The 20934-nt window shown below is 49.1% G+C and overlaps 1 pseudogene; it reads right to left on the reverse strand.

Annotated features, from left to right (window-relative positions):
• LOC146871398 (SWI/SNF-related matrix-associated actin-dependent regulator of chromatin subfamily D member 2-like) overlaps positions 1-20934 on the reverse strand; it is a 626025-nt pseudogene that overhangs the window by 256095 nt on the left and 348996 nt on the right.

Genomic DNA, 20934 nt, shown 5'->3' on the forward strand with positions numbered 1-20934 from the left:
GGCATGATCGACCAGGACGAGGATGAAGCGATGTCCTTGGGAGGTTCGGGGGTCCAGAGGGCCCACGATGTCGATTCCTACCCGCTCGAACGGGGTGTTTACTATTGGAAAGGGTTGGAGAGGGGCTTTGACTTTTCTCCCACTCTTCCCGCTGGCTTGGCAGGTCGGGCAGGTGCGGCAATGATTGTCCACGTCCTTCCGCATTCGGGGCCAGTAGAAGTGGGTCACCAGGCGGCTGTAGGTTTTGTCTTGCCCCAGGTGCCCGGCAAGGGGCACATCATGCGCCAGATTGAGGAGGAAGTCTCGGAATCGGAGGGGGACCACCAGCACTCGGCCGGCCCCCAGTTCTGCGGTCTTCTGCTCGCTGTAGAGGAGGTCATTGTCCCAATAGACCCAGTGGGTCCCCGTTTGTTCTCCGGTGGCCTGGGCGGCTGCTTGTTGCCGGGTCCCTTCGAGGGAGGGGCAGGTTTTCTGTTCTTGGCGGAACTGCTCCCTGGTGGGGCCACCTTCTTGGCGCCATTGGGCGAGTTCGGGTAGGTCGCCAAGCGCAGCGACCTCGTCCGGGGGGATTTCTGGCGGGCCGGACTGAGCGTCGGCTTCTTCTTCGACGGAGGGGGGTGGCGGTTCGGGCCACTCCGGCTCTTCGGGGGGAGCAGGTAGGCTCGGCTGGATGGCCCGGGCAGTCGTGGACCGGGTGGTTGCGCAAACCCACTCGGGCAGTCCCAGCATCCCCAGATGCTCTCGGCGCTCGACGTGGGCCCAGGGGGAACTTTCCAGGTCGTTCCCCAGGAGGCAGTCTACGGGGGCGTCGTCGCGGACGGTCACCTTCAGCATGCCCGACACTCCCCCCCACTCTAAGGGAATCCGGGCCATCTGGCATAAGCTCTCGGTGTTGTCTGCCGACCGGACGGGGCACAGTACATTAGGCATGATCTGTTCGGGGGTCACCAAGTGGCAGCGGACGGCTGTCACACTGGCTCCGGTGTCGCGGAGGGCTTCGGCCCGGCGTCCATTAATGGTGACCCACTGTTGGTACTTCTGGGTGTTGCTCGGGATGGGAGCCCGGGGCACCATTTCCCGGCTGCCCAGGCATACCAAGGTCATGGCGGCGGAATCCCATTCGGTTGGCTCTGCGTCGTCTTTCTCTTCATCTTCTCCCCCTTCTCCCAGGGCCGTGGCCGCCAACTGGCGGGGGGGTGACCCGGTGGTCCCGGCTCGTCGGTTCACGGGGCAGGTCGGGTCACTGGCATAGTGCCCTGGCTGGTGGCAGTTGTAGCACGTTACCGTCGGTCGAGGCCCTGGTCGGGCTAGGGGGGTCCCTCTTCGGGCGAGGGACGGGGACGTGCGGTCCCCAGGGAGGACTCCGGGGCGGCCCTGCTGGAAAGTCTCTGTTTCGGTTCGATCCCCCTCCTCCGCCGCGCTGGCGGGGGGGCCTGGGTTGTTCCGCTGGTACTCCCCCATCGAGTTCCGAGGGACCCGGGTGTTCACCCATCGATCGGCCTCGGCGGCGAGCTTCCGCGGCTCGGTCAGCTTGCTCTCGAGGAGGTGCTGTCTCAGCTCGATGAAGCAGTTGTTGGAGAGGTGCTACCATACAATGAGGTCGAACAGCTGTTCGTAGGAGGTGACCTTGCTGCCCTTGATCCACCCTTCCAGGGCTCTGCTGAAAAAGTCTACGTATTCCACCCAGGTGGTACCGGGAAGCTTCCTGCAGTCCCTGAAGCGCTGGCGGTACATCTCTGGGGTGAGACCATAGCGGGTGAGCAGGGCTTCCTTCATATGGTCATAAGAGGTCATCACTGCGTCGGGGAGCTGTAGCAGGGTGTCTCTGCCTTCGCTGAGGAACCGTCCCCATAGGCCGGCACCCCAATCTTTCCGGGGTACCCGATGGGCGGTCATGGCTACCTCGTAGGCCTTGAACCATTGTTGGATGTCGTCGTTCTTGTAGTACTCTTTGACGACATCTTTGGGGATATGTACCTTCGCCTCGGCCGGCGAAGGGTTAACCCTGTTTCCGGGGGCGCCGGTCTCTCCATTTTTAGGTCTTGTGAGCCAAAGGCTCGAAGAGACATTTTATATGTGGGATTTTCAAAGTGCTACCCACAATTTTGGCTGGCCTAAACCTTGAGTGCACGACCACATGCACGTGCACAGCTGCTCCCACTCCCCCCTCCCTTCTCTATAGCTTTGGCTCCTTTGAAGCACTTCAAAGGGTCCTCTCCCCCGCCCCCAAGCGCTCGTTTAACTTTAAGCGCGAGGCGCGCGTGCGGCCAATGCTTGTTTTTTTTTTTATTACAACATTGTATCGGGAGGACTTTTTACCGCGTTATAAGTTTGAAGATTTACCGCTCATTGCAATGACTATTGTATGTTATTATAAATGCATTTAAACTGTTCGCCTCAGAAGAAATAATTTCATCGTTTTAGATACATGCCCTGCTATTCCATTGCCGATTTACTCTCGTTTATAAAAAGGAACATTTTAGACTTGAATATAAAGTAAGATATTTTTAGTACATGTAACAAGCAAAAACCTACAACCGGTGAGAGACAAAAAGGAGTTGTAATGAGATTAAGGGGTAGGTGCTCATTTTATGGCAGGATGGCTGCACACCCCAGTGACTGCCTCCGAGATTGCCAGGTCAAGGGTCACGGAGCAGACTGCTGATGTTCAGGCACGTGTGACCAGAGACAAGGCCCGTGAGCATCTCACTAACAGATGACAATGAGGCCCCGACAATGTCCACCTCTCGCCCCTCGTGTTCTTTCCTGCGCAGACATAAGCAGGGCCACGGCCCGGTGCTCAGCATTGTTCGGGCAGGGGCGCCCGCAGATGACAGAGGAGCGGACGGACACACAAGGGGCAGTGTGACTTTTACTAACAACTGCCCTCGCTTTTGTTGGCGACTTCCTTCGGAGCCCCCGGGGTAGGTTCAGTACAGATGTCAACGGGCCGAGCACAAAGAGGGCACCTCCCAGAAGTGCCTTTATCCATCCGATCTTATCAGATGATACCATGTCCCTGCCGCCACCCAGGCGCGCAACACCCATTGGACTCACGGGGCTTCAGCCCCCCCCGTCGTGTGTGGCAGCCCGGGATGAGACACCTTCCCGGGCAAAAAAGAAGCCGCACCCGAGCACTTCACAGGTCTTTAAAAGTCCATTTGCATGTTAATGAGGCCTCGCTGTTGTTTCAGCCCTTCTAAGAGCCCCTGCAGCTCCACTCTGCCTATTGCTTAAAGTTCAGCCCCCCCGAAATTTTTGCTCAGCCCCCCCCGAAATTTTTGCTCAGCCCCCCCCCCGAAATTTGGCTCTAGTTGCGCCTCTGCCGCCACCCCACCGCCCCCCATTACCGGTAAACCGAAGCTGGTTGGAGGTGAACAGAGAAAGCTCTCACCGCTTCAGTGGGACCATGACGGGTCTGTTCTCCCGGCCACTTACTGCGGTATTCACAGCTCCTCACACAAATAATACATGCGTGCGGTGTGTCAGGCCAGCGGGCACCCCTCCGGGGGCAGAGAAGAAAGTGGGGTCGCAGGGTGCCTGTTACAGAATAATCATCAGGACACAGGTCTCATTCACTCCGCGCTCCTCTTCACTTCCTCTTCCTTTGCTTGGGGTACAGAAAGACGCAGGCTCTGGGTTAGAAGCGCCTCCAAGTGACATCTCTTGAGTGCTGACACATTTCATGGAACCGACAAAAAATGCAATATGTAAAGGAGGGGTCATGTATCAATAAGCAGGTGTGACCTTGTGACTAAGCTGCTGATTTTGGAATCAGGGGACTTGGGTTCAAACCCCAGGCCTGACACTTATGGCGAAGTGCCGTTGTAAATATAAGTTATGTAATTGTGTAATTCAAAGGCGTAAAGCCCCTCCTGATGTATATCTCTCCAGCACCCCAGTAATGTGCGGCGCTCTGTTGATCCTCATCTAGGCTGGCGCTATTGAAATGCCCGTACCTACATCTATGCACTGCCACACCCGGCTCCAAGGATCCATTCACTCGTCACCAAGGAACAAGCATTGCCATAGCCAATAGGTCTCGCTTTTGGGACCTTATAAGTATTTAGTTATGCAGCATAGTATCCTTGGTGCAACAACAACTGTTGCATGGCAAAACATTTATAAGGTCCCAAAGGCAAGACCTATTGGCTATGCCAATGCTTGTTTATTTTTGGTGTCTGGACCTATTTTCTGTCACAGTCCGATTTTGGCCATGGAATATGCATGTATCCAACCTGTGTGTTGCTCTGTTACAGCTTATGCCACCTATATCCCAACCTGTGTCCTTTAGGAACCAATGCTATGTATAGCTCTGTTGCCCAGCTTTGTAGAACCCCGTATTCAACTTATCACAGGGTAATTTGCATAGAATCCATATGTCCAGCCTTTAATGTTTCCCCCCACCTCTCATACTTATGATATCCAGTCCATTTCATCATTACATCATATGGAGACTATCCTTCCAGTGCCATTTTCACAGCCTAGAACCCCCCCCCCCTTGCAGTACACTTGGAAACCCTATCGTACCATCTCCACTCGACACATACACTGCATTTACCACAAGAGGCGTGCCCCCCTCACTGCACACAAGTTCCATCTCCTCGTAATGTCCTATGAAGAGGGAGCTCCCCTCCACAGCCGCCGCCCCAAGTCCAGTTTCTCAAACTACCCTCGAAAGACTCTTCACGCTGCCCATAGAGTCCACCATTCGATCCTGACCCCTTCTTCCAACTTCACGTGGGCCCCATTGGACCGAGTGCCAGCCTCTCACAGTACCCCGGAGGCAGCTTCTAAATCTGCTAGGAGTATTAGCTTCTGAGGGTGCCACTACTGCAAGCCAATTGATGCTCAGGCATGCTATCACTGTGCCCATCAGGGCCGGGTCTCTCAGTGCCCACCAGTGTGTCCTTCTTGCATTACCTCCATGGCGGGTTCCTCACACTTCTCAGCGATGAGGGCACATGCTGATGAGCTTTGCGGGGGTCAACAGGTGGTAAAAGACATTGTCATTTACAAACACTTGTTTGGCCTGCAGTAGATAGAAAATAACTGGACCTGGTGCCTTTTACCCGAGAGAAGCAATAAAGAACTAGGCCTGCTCCCACTTATATCCAGGACAAAGAAGTGGACTGCAGTGGTCAGTTGCTTGAGCTACTGTGTGGCTACAGGAATACAAAAAGCTGAAGGAAGCCTTTTTCTGAGAATGCACAGCTGACCAGTAGAATGTGGGAGAGGATTGGACTTTGCTGTTGGCCTCTGTGTGGTGATCTTGAGACCCGTTCTTTTTTTTTAAAAAACAGCTGAGTTCTCTAAGCAACACTGAATGGACATTATCTGATCTATCAGCCAAACCAGTACATAATCCGCAAACATTGTGAGCTTGTATATATCGAGACCCAATCAGATTCCTCCAACTCCCAGGTTGTGTATTCTCTGCACCGAGGGATCCAAACAAAGTGCCTGTAGGAGAGGGGCCCATTCTCAATACTTATGTATTGTGCTTCAAGGGCATTTTTTTTCATCTTTCACTTTGGGACCGATGTAGCAAGCACAAACCATCTTCAGGTATGTGTAGCCGAAGTCATTGCACTCATGGTTTCTCCCAAAATGCACCAGTCTAATTAATCAAAGGTCTTTTCGGCCTCTAGAGAAAAGAGAACAGACTCCCTCGCAAAATCTGGCAGCTGCACCTATTATGCAAATCACTTTATGTTGTCACTGATACTGGAAGGATCACTTTTTAGGTCTCGCCTGGCCATCGCGTAAGCGATCGCTCAGCGAGACTTATGTAGGGGCTACAGAAAATGCTCCCAAAGGCTTCCCAGGCGTATTGGGTGGCGGTTACGCGCACAACCACGCGCATTCCATTTGCCACCAGCTACTTCCTGCGCATGCGCCGCCTCACGCATTCAGAGAGATTTAGTAAGGGGCACAAGACCTTAGGAATGCGGTTTATGGCCAGTGCATGTGAGGCATTGAAGCGCGAAGCTGGCATCAGGCATCGGACTTGAAAGCAGCAGACTGCTTTCGCCAGCGTGTGCTGGGCCTCACTTCCTGCATCCTCTCTTACATCAATTAATTTTCGTTATAACTCACACCCCATATGCTCGTTCCCTCCCACCCTTCCTTTGATGTCCACATTTCTTGTTGTTTACAAACCACACACTGCTGCACGCCACACACTGCTGCACGCCGCACACTGCCGCATGCCGCACACTGCCGCACGCCGCACACTACCGCACGCCACACACTGCTGCATTACACACTGTTGCATTACACCCTGCTGCACGCCGCACACTGCTGCACGCCTCACACTGCTACACGAAACACTGCTGCACGCCTCACACTGCTGCACGCCACACACTGCTGCACGCCACACACTGCTGCACGCCACACACTGCTGCACGCCACACACTGCTGCACGCCGCACACTGCTGCACGCCTCACACTGCTGCACGCCTCACACTGCTGCACGCCTCACACTGCTGCACGCCTCACACTGCTGCACGCCTCACACTGTTGCACGCCGCACACTGCTGCACTCCACACACTGCTTTTATGCGAGTTTATGCTACTGACATTGTAAATGACAATGCCTGTTATTTGTTTTAAAACCAAAACATAAATAAAAGGCATTGTAATTTTACAATGCCAATAGCTCAAACTCCTATAAATGCGAGACCTATTGCATTGCAAATGCTTGTTGGACTTAATTTCAAGTTCTTTAAGGCCCCGCTCATGCTCGAGGGTTAGCCTCCTTTCTTCCAGTTCTCGGTGCCGTTTTTTTTCCTCTATTTCTTCTTGCAACCGTAGTTGCTCTAGGGCCAATTTCTTTTCAGCTAGTAGGAGTTCGCCGTCCAGGCGGAGTCGGGCGAGCTCTAACTCGTGGGTCCGGACCCTCTCCCGTTCTCGCATCTCTTCCGGGGAGAGGCCGGTCTCCATGCTAGTTCTTCTCCCATCTGCTGGGGCTGCGGCTGGTTGCTGGTGCACGCTTGGCACCGGGTTTTCTTCGGTTTGGGGGGAAGCCGCGTCGGGCTCTACCCATGCCCTTAGGGCTTTCTGCAGGTCTTCTTTTGTGTTTAATCCGGTGGTCGCGATGCCTTTGTCTTAACAAAACTGTTTTAGTTCCTTATGGGTATATTCCTCCAACCGCTCTTGTTGGAACTCCGCGGTTGGGGTGGTCTCTTGGTTGCTCATAGTTACTCTGTGTCTGGGTAGGTAGTGGGTGAGTTACTCGCTGTACGATTTGCGTCGGGCTCGGATCGCACCACTGGCCACCAATGTTAGAAGGGCGACCTCCGGGGAGTCCAATGGTGTCGGACTGACCACCCCGAGAGGCACCGTTCCGTAAGGATGCAGCCGAGCGCCGCTGAGAAGCCTCCTGGGTGAGGTCCTTCTCCTAGGATCATACAGCCAAGTAATCCCCTCCCACCACAAAGGGACACAACCAGGGTATCAAGGCTCAGAAGTCGTTTATCAGAATTACGGGTAGGTCTCCGTGGTAATATTTACAGGTGGATCAAGGGATCCAAAAGAGTCTCAGGGTTTGGTTAGGTACGGGGGTAGCGGGACAGTCTCAGTATCAGCCCGCGACGAGGTCAGCAGGGCTCCGGTGGTTGCTTCAGCGAGGTCGAGCCGCGACGAGGTCAGCAGGGCTCCGATGTTCCGTGAGGGTCTTCTTCTCAGCAAGGGGGAGCCGCGACGAGGTCAGCAGGGCTCCGATGTTCCGTGAGGGTCTTCTTCTCAGCAAGGGGGAGCCGCGACGCAGTCAGCAGGGCTCGAGTTCTCAGTTCCAGGCAATGAGTCTTTCTCCGTAGGGTCAGCCGCGATTCGATCAGCAGAGCTCTGGACTCCAGGATACAACTGCCGTCCTGGTTGTGGGCTGCCCCAGATATATGGCTGGAGCCCTTTGATGTCCGGACCCTCACGCCTGGGGGGCCGGGATGAGAGTGCAGACACCCAGCGAGAGGTGCAGCCATCGCCCCGGGAGGCCGGAGGGCGTTCGGGCCCAGGGGTCGGGGGCCGGCGGGAGGCCCCATCAAAACTCCCCTCCTCCGGGATCGGTGGAGTGGCCACTCGACCCCCCTTGGGTCGGGTCTTGGCGCCTTGATGTTGGGGCTTCGCAGGGACCGAGGCCCGGGCGGGCCGCGTCGCGAAGGCTGGTGCGGGTAGCGGGGTACAAGCTCGGGAGGCCCCGAAGGGTTGGGGTCACCCCCGTTTGGTCTGGTAGGTGGGTTCGGGACCACGCCACGAGGCCGGGTCCAATAGGCATAGTATGAGGCATAGCATGAGACATAACTTGGATCCTATCTGAAGAATAAAGCTGTGATCCTAATATACATCTCTGGACTACGTATCTTTCATTTCCTTATAACACTGGCAACAATTGAAAAGAACCTGCGTTTTGTTGATGGAATACCCTGCTACTGGAACTAAGGATTTGACTAACCAAAGGAATTAAACTCATGAACTGGAACCCCATGGAAAAAAATTCCCAAGAAAAAGGATTACTACAGATACGCTCTGATCTGCCCCACTAGTGTCCTTTGTCAACAGGACAGCCTGCAGACCAGGGCGTTTGACTTTCCTGTGACCTGTGAACAGAAGTGCTGTTTTCCTAATCTGTCTCCCTGCCTTGCACGTTTTATGCTCTGCCCGTGCGCAACCTGCTGGAATTTGAGAATCGGCACTGTTTGTGACTGTCATAACAGTGATTTAATTGAGAACTGTGCTGGGCCTGAGTTTTGCCACATCCTGTTGTGTTTTGTCGTGGTTTTGTCAGTGGGGATCTCCCAGCCACAAGCTTCACAGAGACGCAGCCGGCCTGATCACCCTGCTGTGTTCCTCTGCTGTGTTTGGACCCTGACAGCACGTTTTTCTACATCCCCTGTGGGACAGGTGTGAACTTTCTACAGTGTGGGCAGTGTGGGCTCTGAGAGCATGCAGTGGCTGTACTTCATAGGAGCTAACAGTGTCTACCATCTGTAGTTTTCACGCAAGTTGGTCTGAGAAGATGATTTAAAAATTGAGTATTCCAGTATTTATTACCCTTTTCGTGTTGTACTTGATAACATTGGAACTACAGTTTGAATTTAAAGTTTAGCGCATGCATCTTACCGGTTTGTTGAGTCGTGTGGAAAAGCTTGTGCACCCTCTGTGACTATGTCATTTTGCCTGGCTGTCGAGGAACTCTCTGCTGCTTTGACGTGCAGTGAGCCTTCCGGCGCTGCGTCACCTATGGTGCCACCATTTTGTGGTTGGAACTGCACCGTAAGTTTGTGACGTAGTTCCTGCAGACCCCAGCACGTACAATTGTCGCTTTGCCAACCACGTTTTTCTTTTGTGCATTACATTAAACTTTATTGGCATGTCATCGTTTTGCGGCACAACCTGGCTCCATGTTGTTCTACCTGCCGCCATCCTCTTCCTCCCAACTGGTATCCTGCAACTATAAGACGATTTCCTCGTTGTCTTCGGGGTCGGCGTTTGGGATGCTTCAGGGAGCCTCAGCAACAGCTGTGTTTTTCTGTTGTTCATTTTTCTGGGGAAATTGAAACTTAGTGATCCTTGCTCAGAGTCTATGGATTGGTACCACAATGCCATCTAGTGGTTATCTGGCACAACTGCTCCTGCACAAGGGAAAAGAAGGCTGATTCGGTAGTCACTTGGTTAAGATTGCCCATTCTAGGCCTGTAGTGTTACAATGGAAAGCTGCTGAGGGCCTTCTTATGTAGAAGCTGATGTGATTTGGATAGTGGCCTCGGTGAGAAATCGCTCACCGGTTGCTGTAACTATTCTGCTAACTCGAATGTGACATTTATTGTTTTTGCTATAATGTTAATGTCATGCGTTTGAGTTGCGTAATGTCTTTGGGTTGCTATTTTATGGAATAGAGGGGGTGAGTGTGTAGTGTCCTGTTGTTGTGAATATATCCCGTGTGAGTGGAAGGTTTCCCTCATTGTTTGGACTGTATTAAGAGAAGACACCTTCTTAAGAAGCTTCTCTACGTTACCACAGATTGTGATTATTGGTTAACATTAGTGTGTCATTTGTGTAAGTGTATGGTCTCCTTCACTGTTTGGACCCTGAGTTTAGAGGTAGAGTATCTACCCTTAGTTTTCCTGTAGCCCTTGGTTTACCACTGATTTGTGGTTGACATGATTTTGTCGGTTTCCCTAACTGTTTGGACTGCGGTAGGAGAAGACACCTTCTTACGAAACTTCTCTGCGTTTACCTTGCTATGAGTTTGTAATCTGTGTGGGTGAAAGGTTTTTCCCTGTTTGGTCTGTGTTAAGAGATGGAGAAGACACCTTCTTACGAAGCTTCTCTGCGTGTACCATGATGTGAGTTTGTCACCTATGTGGGTTAAAAGCTTTTCCCTGTTTGGACTGTGTTAAGAGAAGACACCTTCTTACGAAGCTTCTCTGGTTTTACCTTTGAAATGTTTGATGAGATTCTTGAATATTGTAGTACTGTTAAAGCTTTGTGCTTTTCTTGAAACTCTTTCATTTTTGATTTTTGATGTGTGAGTTCGTTGGCTTAATGAATAGTCATGCATTTTATTCGTGTGATATGTTCCTTGATTCATTTACTCAATGTCTTTTCATGCATCTTTTATAATCTAATGTACTTTCTATTATGATTGCTTTATGTACTTTCAATTGCTTTTATTTGTGTTTTGGTTTCCTTAGGAAGGGGGATGTGTTATGATCTACTGTTTGCCTTTCCCCTTACCTATGTATCTCTTCCCTACTGCTCAGTCAGAATGAATATTGGAGTGCTTGGAGATGTCTGGAATGTTGGATGATTGATGATGTCGTGGAATGCATGGGTGTCTGGTGAGGTTGTGAGTGTCAGTTGGAGTGAGAAGGCTGAGCAGCAGTGAGGCTGCTCCTGGTGGTGCAGTAACTTATCTGAAGCTGTACTTATGAATAAACCTATGACGTACATATACATGACCTGGCTACCGAAGATCTTTTATTTATAACACAAAACATCAGTCAGAATATTAGACCCGACCTCAGCTGTGGGCAATTGCAGATCCAACAGGTCAGCAGTCTTCCTGATGACAGTATGATAAGGAGCCATGGCCTGAGAAGGCATTTTCTTTGTGGAAGAAAGCTCCCACTCTGGGGAAGTGTCCAAACCACTAGCCTCTTGAAGGCCTTCCGCAGAGTCAAGGCCTCTGGGCCTCCCTCCTGGAACGCAACTACGGGAACGGCGGCGCAAGGTGCGGCGCCGTTGAAATCGACACCAAGAGGGCCCTCAGTAGCAGTCAGTGGTGCTGCTCGAAGCCGGGAAGGCGTTGGCCCAAAACCAGACAGCGCCGGAGGCTGCGGTATCGGCATCAAGAATCTTGGTGCCTGGAGATGCCGTGATGAGGTCATCGGCATCAAGGGCTCAAAAGGTGCCTGGGCATATTGCTGGGGGATGCACAAATTGTATGCAAGTAGACCCACGGGGCCAGCCGGTGCACCGGATAGGTTAGCCGCTTGGCAAACATCGCATTTAGAAACTGCGATGCATCCGCATCCGGACCTGGAAAGGGTGGGTAAGGTACCAAAATCACCTGGTCTGGATCCAACCGAGGCCGTGTGGCGGGCTTTGGCTGCGGCGTCGGGTGCTGGGGCAAGCGAAGACTCCCTGGGAGCAAGCGAATCCCTTGGCGCCAGAGAATGGACCGGAATCACCGGCGAAGGAGATGAGGGCGAAGGAGAGAAGTCATCTTTACGATGACGCAGTTGAACCGGAGAAGCAGACCTCGAAGACTTGCCTTTTGAAGACTGACACCAGAATCCATGTAAACGCTTCTTTTTGTGCTTCTTCAACGACCTCGAGGTGTGAAGGGGTCGTTGACTTCGACTTGGCTATTTTGCGGTCCCTCTTCTCCTTTCTCGCCCAGGCCATGAATAGGTTTGCATCTCGCTCCTTAAGTGCCTTCGGATTCATCCTCCTACAAGACGAACATCCTTCGACGTCGTGATCCGACAACAGGCACCAAAAGCAATCTTCGTGGGGGTCCGGAATAGACATATGACCCCCATACTCCCTACAGGGCTTGAACTCTGACTTCTTTTGTGTAGGCATCGCATTGCTATACATCACATAGAATGTAACAACTTAATATCCTAAGGAAATGGAGAGTCCCTGAAAAACCGTTAAGCGTCGACGGCGCAGAAAAAAGGCTGACATTAGCGCGCCGACAAAGTCTTCTTATGGCTCCAGTAACGTCTTACGGAGTCGCAAGCGGAGCCGCGCTATTGTGACGTACTCGTCGACGTGGTAGAGCTATGAAAAGGTTTCTGTGGAATGCTGCCGTAAGGGTAATTCAAAACGTGAGGAATCCACAGGCAGATGTATCCATCAGAACTTACTTTGCACAAGGACACATTCATTTTTGTAGGTGCAACGAGATTAAGTGATTTACCTAATATCAAGGATATTAAGCCAACGCCGAAACAGCTCTCTTCGGAACTCCCCCTGGTTATGCTGCTGCGTCATGAAACGATCTGTCGGAACTAGTTTTAAGCAGCAACCTTGCGTTTAAATTCGCACCTCTACTTCTAATACCAGGCAGCCTTTCCTTTTCCCTGGGCCCACATGTTGCCCTTCAGTACATTTAGGACCAGCGAAGAGGGCCACCAAGACATAAAAATCATGAGATTTTAATTTCCCCGCAATGTTTTTTCTAGGGACTCTGGTTGAGTCCTGATTCCCAAGATGGCTGCCAACACTTCCTGGTTGACGTGCTGTCAGCCATTCACATCTCAACATAGGATCTGTGCTTAGGCTTCACCCAGATATCAATATTTATTTTTTCTTTATAACTACAAACCTACTGAACAGATTTACACCACATTACAAAAAGGTCTCTTTCTGGACCAAGAGCTAGCTTTCTGCCAAAAGTGGTTTGGGCTGTAGTCGTGTCTAAAATCCCAATGGGAAATTGCATGGGGAAAACGTGTTTTGTACCTCCCCCCCCTTTTTCTTGGCCCTCACTAGACAAATCACCATGAATCTTTCCACACAGCAGCTGAACTCAGGTGTGTACCAGTTTAGAAAAATTTGTGAAGCTTCGTCAAACGGCAACAAAGTTATTAGAAAAACAACAAAAAGCTTTTCCTATGGAAACTAGGTCCTAACTTTAACTACCTACTAGACACTGCCAGTAGATAATATATATATATATGTGCATACCTGAATGTAGTAACTCCTGATATAGTTACTCGCCAAAAGCAATGACTCGTGATGTAGTGCCTGTGGTGAAGTGGGCGTGCACCCTTCTAAAATCGTCATCCTACCTGATTGTGTGGTTTATGATGATTGGATCTGGATGCTGCAGCAGACTGGCCAGCTTTATTGGGATCTCAGAGAATTTCATTCGTATGCAGTTGAATATCTTAAGCAGTGGACGGAAAGAAAGATATGCATTAGCATTTGCAGTCAGAATTTTGTAGACATAAGTGAAAAATCACACTGTCGTCATTGAAGCAAGTCAACCAATTCAACCTTTTCTACCAGGCACTGACTGATCTGCTATTAGGTCTGTTACGGGAATTTTTTTTACTAAACAATTACATATTAATCAGTGGCGGCTCTTCCGCTAAGGCAGAGAAGCGTTGCCCCATTGCACAAAAAGGAAAAATAATCTTTATTGCCATTTTATTTTGCCGATTGCATGCAGTCCGTGGCCTGTGTGCAGTGTGGGCAGAGCTGGCCAGAGCAGGGGAGGAGTGGTTTGCACTCCCAAAGTGTGCATGAACTGTTAGGCCAGCCCTCTTAGACCATCTAACGACTTTGCATGTTTCTACCAGGCTGCATTACACAGCCTGTTTAGTCGATCCACAGCGCTCAGACCAATCACAAAGCTGCATTGCAGCATTGTGATTGGCTCAGGGGAGCATGTGTGCGGGGTGCTTCTTGCTGCCAGACAAACTGCAGATATTGAGAAGGAAGAGGACGCAGGGGAGGCGGCAGCCGGCCGTTTAACTCCCTCTCCAAACCAGTACCAGTTACTCTAGGTGTCCCACAAGGGTCCTCACTCTCCCCAACGCTGTTTAATCACTTCATGGAACCACTCACCGAAGTTCTACAAGCATCTAACGTACAATATCACATGTACGCCGACGACACACAACTATACCTCAAGATCCACTCCTTAGAAGACATCAAATCACTTAACCTATCGCTTAGGAATACGCAAACTTGGCTAGCAGAAAACCATCTCAAACTGAATGCCCTAAAAACAGAATTCCTCCTTATAGCTCCACCCGCCCAAGTCCCCATAATGCAAGAGTGGATTAAACATCTTACAGCACTCAAAGTTCAACCTACCATCGTGGACTCAGCGAAATCACTCGGAATTACTCTTGACAGTAACCTCAATATGCAAAAACACATCAGCATTGCTACAAAGGGAGCAAACTTCCAGATAAATACACTAAGTAAACTTAAACCTTTCCTACCACCCAACGACTTCAAACAGGCGGTACAAGCACTAGTCCTACCAAGACTGGAATACGGTATCATCTCTCTTTGTGGCCTACCCAAAGTATCAACTGCACCATTAAGAGCCTCCATCAATTCGGCAGCCAGACTCATCACTGGCTCCAAAAGAAACTCCCACATCACCCCGGATCTTCAATCCCTGAACTGGCTACCCCTTGAAGCCAGAATTCATCTGAAAATAGCGTGTATGACACACAAAGCCGTTCATCACAATGCACCCTCTTATCTGGCACAGAAACTGACGATCTCTGGCGGGATCAGACCCTCAAGAAGTGCGGATAACCTACTACTGAAACCACAAAGGTTCCACAAGAAGAAAACATATAACAGATCCTTCTCCGGGATGGCTCCCAGAATCTGGAATGCTTTACCTCCTGAAACCAGACTTAACCCCTCCACTGCTTCTTTCAAAATGGAGGTAAAATCGATACTCATGGCCAAATTCACTTAACTATGGACTATAGACACCTGGGTTGCATTCACATCCTTGTCCCTAGCACGATGGTCATAATAGACCATCTAAGCAACTAGACTTTTTGTTTTTCCTTAGGTTGATTTTTGCTTTGCCTACACAAGATGTTCTGTTTATGCGCTATGTGTAATATCTATTTGTTGTATAGTAACCTTTACTGATTGTATAGCGCTCTGATATCCGTTTAGGATCTTGTTCGCGCTCTATAAAACTTTCTAAATAAATAAATAAATAAGTGTTTTTTTGTTGTTGTTAATTAATCCCCACCACCACCGCCCGACCCACCCCCATCCTGTAGCAGATGCTACCTATATTAATTCCTGTTAACTTAGTTCTAATGAGAAAGGACTGCCTTATTTTGGTTATGTTTACAAGTTAGCCAGTGAATATTAAACAGTGAACCATCCATACCGCTTTCCATAGTTCTCCGTGTACCTCACCTGTCTCTTCTGCTCCCTTTACCATTCTCACTGCAGACCTGTGAGTTCCCACTGCTCCAGAAATTGTCATGATCTGTATTACATTCGTACTTAAATCATCGAACTCCCATTCTACAGTTTAATGTCTGTTAGCACCGGGTTGAGTTACCTGTTTGTTTTAGGACAATTATACAAAATACTGTTCTACCATGGCAGAAGTGTATTTTTGTCTGTTGGTGGATATAGCATACAACTGAATAGGATACGAGAAAATAATATTTACCTTCAGATGGATCAACAGGGGAGTATGTTGCTCACTTTACCAGTAACTGTGGGTCAACCTGTCCCAGTGAGCAGCAACTGAGGCGCCCATCATTTCCATTCTGCCATGGCATTTACTAGCCACCCAAGCATTCAGCAACTAGCGATATCCTAACCCAGGGGTCTTCAAACTGTGGGGCACGACCCCCAGGGGGGCCGTGGAGTGTTGCAAAGGGGGTCGAGCCTTCCCAGTCACACTTCTGCCCAGGCCCAAGGGCTTCATCCCCCCCCACCTCTTCCCCCGTCCTGTGTCTCAGCCCGGGCTGCTGCAGTGAAACTTGAGCTGCTGGGGGCTCAGCTGGGCAGTGTCTGGAGTCTTATCTCCGGCACCCCCGTGTTTTTCACAGGTCTTTAAAGACCATTTGCATTTTTACATGCCTTTGCAAACTGGTTACAGAGGCTTAGGTTTTTTTCCTGGTTCCAGTACTCCCTGGGTCCCCACTCAGCCTATTCCTTTCATTTGTATTTTACATTTACTGCTGTAGTGTGAGAATGCATTTCAAGGAAAGGAATACAAAGTAGGCTTGCCAAAAGAAAAATGCATGCCGTGTTTTGTTTAAAGAGCCTGCAAAGATCTCCTCTTGGTACTAAATAGACTTAGAAATAAAAAAGTATGTATGCATTCGTTATGTGACTTTTCTGTCTTTGTTCTCTTTAATTATCAGTCATGGATCATTGAGGCAGCCCTAGAACACAATTAAAAGTGTTTTCTATTTATATTTGCTGTTGGAAGTATGCACAGATAAGTGCTGAAAATACCGCTTTAGGTGACTGCTTTTTTTTGTACCGACTGGGCCATCAAAATAATCTGCAGGCAACCCTAACCATAGGACTGGAAGTTTGTTACAGGATCAGCACATTATTTATTTCCTTCACCCTCGATACCCGATTAATGCCGCAATAGTTTAACTTAAATCTTAAACTCTACGCCGCCGTCAATAACATGCTGAGTTACTTCATGGGTCTGGGAATGCACCCTGCATTCAGACAACTCATTCCTCATTCTCGCCCTTCATTTTCACGCTCATCCTGCACCCACAGCGATCACAATGCACTCACACTGATCAACATGCACTCGCACCAATCACCCGCTCACCTTGCACTCACAGTGATCACTCTGCACTCACAATGCACTTGTGCTGCTCACCCTATACCTCAACCTGCAGTCACACGAGTACACTACTACTCCTGCACTCATGTGACACTTCAATCACCTGTCCCCCTCACTAATCAATATGCAACTCACTCAAACAAGCCCATCAGTAATCATACATTCATTCATCCCATTCTGAACTTGCATCCGCACCCAAATTCATACGCCACCTCACTCACCCTGCAGTCACTCCTCTTGTCCTACTCTCTCTGTTGCATCGCTCACCGTGCACTCACATGGGCACTCTTGTCACCCACACAGTGCAGAGGGTTAATGTGCCTGCTACAAAGAATATGTACCATGCAGATCCCAGAAATGAGTGTGAGTAAACTATGAGTAGTGCTATAAAAAATGAAATGTTTGTCAGAAAGGTGCTATAGAGAGATGTGGTGCATTGTTGGTGAGTGGCAGTGAAGGAATTCATGGAGAAGGAGGAAACGGGGTGGGGCATCAAAAAAGACTGATGCACCGGGTGCGACCAGCGTTAGGCAGCCCTGACTGGGAGTGTTAGCCCCCCCCCCCCCCCCTCTGAAGTTCTGGTCTAGTGGCTCCCCTGCTTCTGCCTATTATTATTTACATTTGGAGTGCACTACTGTTACAAAAAGAAATCCTGGGGCTAATAACCATCTACTGCCTGAAGGCAAATGAGAAACACACAGAAGGAGAAGGAGAACCAGCCAAATGGGGTAACCTACAGACCATAGAGAAAGGTTTTTATATCTTCCTAAAGGATAATAGATTCTTGGTGGAGCAAAGCAAAGGAGGGTGCACGTTCCATAACTGCGCGCCTGCACCAAAACAGCGAGACAGACAATTCATGCCTTCTTGAATTAGGGAACAATAAGCAGAGTGGCACCTGCCGAGAGGAGCATACGGGTCCGACCCGTATGCTTGGTGATGAGAGGATGAGAGAGGACAGCAAGGGAGTGAGAGAATTTGATTGAAGAGGTCAGGGATGAGTAGAAATGTGAATTGCCGAAGAGAAGTGTGGACACACAAGAAGTGAGTGTGATCCAAAGGTGAGGGCTTCTGTTAGAACAAAGGGGAGATGTGAATGAGGAATGGGGGGACTGCAGAGGTGTAAGATAAAACTAGACAAAAATTTGAATGGAGAGATGAGGTGAATGAGAAGTGCTGAGGGGCACGGGAGGTGACAGGGCCAGAGAGGCCATGAGATAAATGTGAGAGACTGTTAGAGATGAGGGCAGTGAAAAGTCAAAATGGCAAGAGGTGATTAAAGGTGAAGTGAGAGGTTGAATGGGGAGAATTCAGAAGTTGTAAAAAGGGGTGAAAGAAAATGGCTTGCAAAGTGAGAGAGGGATCCAGGGTTAGGAAAGGAGAGAGGGATGGAAGGGAGGGGGTGAGAGGAAAGCTGCATGGGTAAACTGCTTAACTCTGCACAAGACCCCCAGGGTTTTAAGGGACCCCTGCTACTCCCGTCCAGGGTCAGGTGAGCTTCTAATGTGGCAGCACGTATTCCTGCAGAGTGGAAAGGCCTTCACAAAGGTTGACTTGAAATCTTTCTGATGATAATTGCTGTATTTTGGTTATAAATGGGTACTGATTGGGTGAAATCTTTCCTCAGTGTTACTGTGTGTAACAAATGTTAAAATAATGAAGCAATGCTATCCCAAAATACGAGGCATCACATAACCTCATTTACATTTTCATCCCACGCGATTTAGTCAACAGGTTTAGAAATTTTTGTCAGGAGGGGGTCCTTACGCCTCAAAATGTTGACAGGGGGGTCTCGGCATCCAAAAGTTTGAAGACCTCTGTCCTAACCTGACATATTTTCTTTCACTCGTTTGCATGTGGATTAAACAAAAAATCGAGAGAGCAGCACAATTTCCACAAACTGCAACGCAGAGAAGAAAATGTTACTTACCCTGTGACCATCTGTTCGTATATTCACATCTTCTGCACATTCCTGACATCTAGTGTTGGACGCAGACATTTGCACGTTGTTTTTCTTTGACTTTCTTCGAGTCACAAGGTTTGTTGTGACTCCACCCTCAGCTCACAATACACTAGGACAAAAACATCACTTCAGATAGTTTTACGTTCAGCAGATAAGTACTGTAAGTGTAGTGTAGTATTGAAGGCATAGTAGTTGGAACTGTGCATGGTGGAAGATATCTATGTAGAAGAAATTCATGATCATCGCTTGCTTCTGGGTAGGACGTTGGACACATGTGAATCTACAGCACTACTTGCTATGAACAGATGGTTACAGGGCAACATTTTTCATTTATAGTATGTGTTGCTGTCGACACAGATGCTCTGCATTGACTAAAAAGTTCCTCCCATTAGCAGTTACTTGCGGGCATATGTTGCAGATGCTTGAAACAATGTTACCAGCACTACCTAGACTACAAAAGCCTACGCCTGGCTTGAATGTTCACACAATAATATTTGGTGAATATTTGTGGTCTTGAACATGTAGCAGCATTACAAACGTCCGCTAAAGGAATGTTACCCAAGAAAACTAGTGTCTCTCTTTTTGAGCATGGAATGTGCCTTAGGTGGCACATGTAGTGGGTGCTCGACCTTCAAACTGCATGCTGGAATGCATTTTAACAATCCATCAAGAAATGCCTGATAGGAAAAGGATTTACCCATTTGATGCTTTGCAAAAGCCACAAAAAGTTGTTTTGTTTTACAGATATATTTAGTCCTGTCAGTATAATGCATGTGCCCTCATGACTTCCAGAGTGAGTAATCCTCTTTCAGCCACAGAATCTGGACATAAAAAGAAGATGGGCAACTCAATAGCTAGGTAACATGAAAAGAGTATGTACCTTGGATAGGAATGTTGGGTTTGTCCTTACTATGGCCCTATCCCTGTGAACCTGAATGAATGGTTCTTCTTTAGTCAAATCCTGCAGCTCACGGATTCTCTTTGGAGATGTGATCTTAATTAGGAAAGCTACCTTCCACAACATGCCACAGGAATGTAGTAAATAGAAAGAAGAATCCATAAGTCTAGTGATAACTACATTAAGGTTCCACGCATGCGCTGGAGGTGTCATAGATGGGATGAGCCTTTTAAGGTCTTGATAACAGGAATCTTAGAAGGGACAAATGCTTTCTATTCTGCATATAGGCTACTACTGCAACTAGATGAAGACGGATAGAAGCGTATGCCAGACCTGCTTTATGCAAATGCTACAAGTAACAAATGATGGCCTGCACATAGACTATGCAAGAGTCTATGTGCTTAACAATACAATAGTGAGCAAATCTTCTCCATCTAGCTGCATAACAAGCACTTGTGGAAGACCTGCCTGTCCTCTAGCAGTTTCAGGTAATCGAACTGTCAGACCTCAAGTACCCAATAGCTGGATTCAGTTGCCCGAGCTCTGGGTATCTGAGCTTGCCATGATGCAGAGTCAGAAGGTCTAGATCCAGCAGTCATTTTTCATGTGGATAGAAGAACATCTTCAGCAGCATGGAGCACCAAGGTTGTCTAGCCCACGTTGGTGCTCCTAGGATCTGGGTCATTGACACATGTCTCATTTTCCTCACTACGTATGTGATCAGAGGAACTGGAGGAAAAACGCAAGCACACATCCCTGACCAATTTATCCATAGTGCATTGCCCAATGACTGTGGGTGTTGGTACCTGGGGGTGAGGTTTTGGCATTTTGTGTTTTGCACAGAAGCAAAAACATCAATGGTGGGAGTGGCCCATTGGCAAAAGTAATTTTGGAGGGCTTTGGGGACTCACCTACAATTCGTGGGTTTGTTTATACGTGTTGCTTAGCAAGTCCGCAAAGTCGTCGTCCACACCTGCAGATGCTCCACTAGGAACTGGATATGGGGACAGATGGTCCAATGCCAGACGCCCTGGGATAAGTGAGTGCCCTCCTGTTTCTGGATATAATATATCGCTCTAATACTGTCTGTTTTATGAGGACTGTTTTGTGTTGAACGCGCCAATTAAAAACTTTGAAAAGAGACTCATTACCATGAGTTCCACATACGGTAGTTCTATTGCTGTTGCGGTAAGGTACCCAGCACAGTCATGTAGTTGAGGTGCACTCTTCAAACCCTGA

The sequence above is a fragment of the Triturus cristatus genome, chromosome 1_1 (genome assembly GCF_964204655.1).
Source record: "Triturus cristatus chromosome 1_1, aTriCri1.1, whole genome shotgun sequence".
Lineage (NCBI taxonomy): Eukaryota > Metazoa > Chordata > Amphibia > Caudata > Salamandridae > Triturus > Triturus cristatus.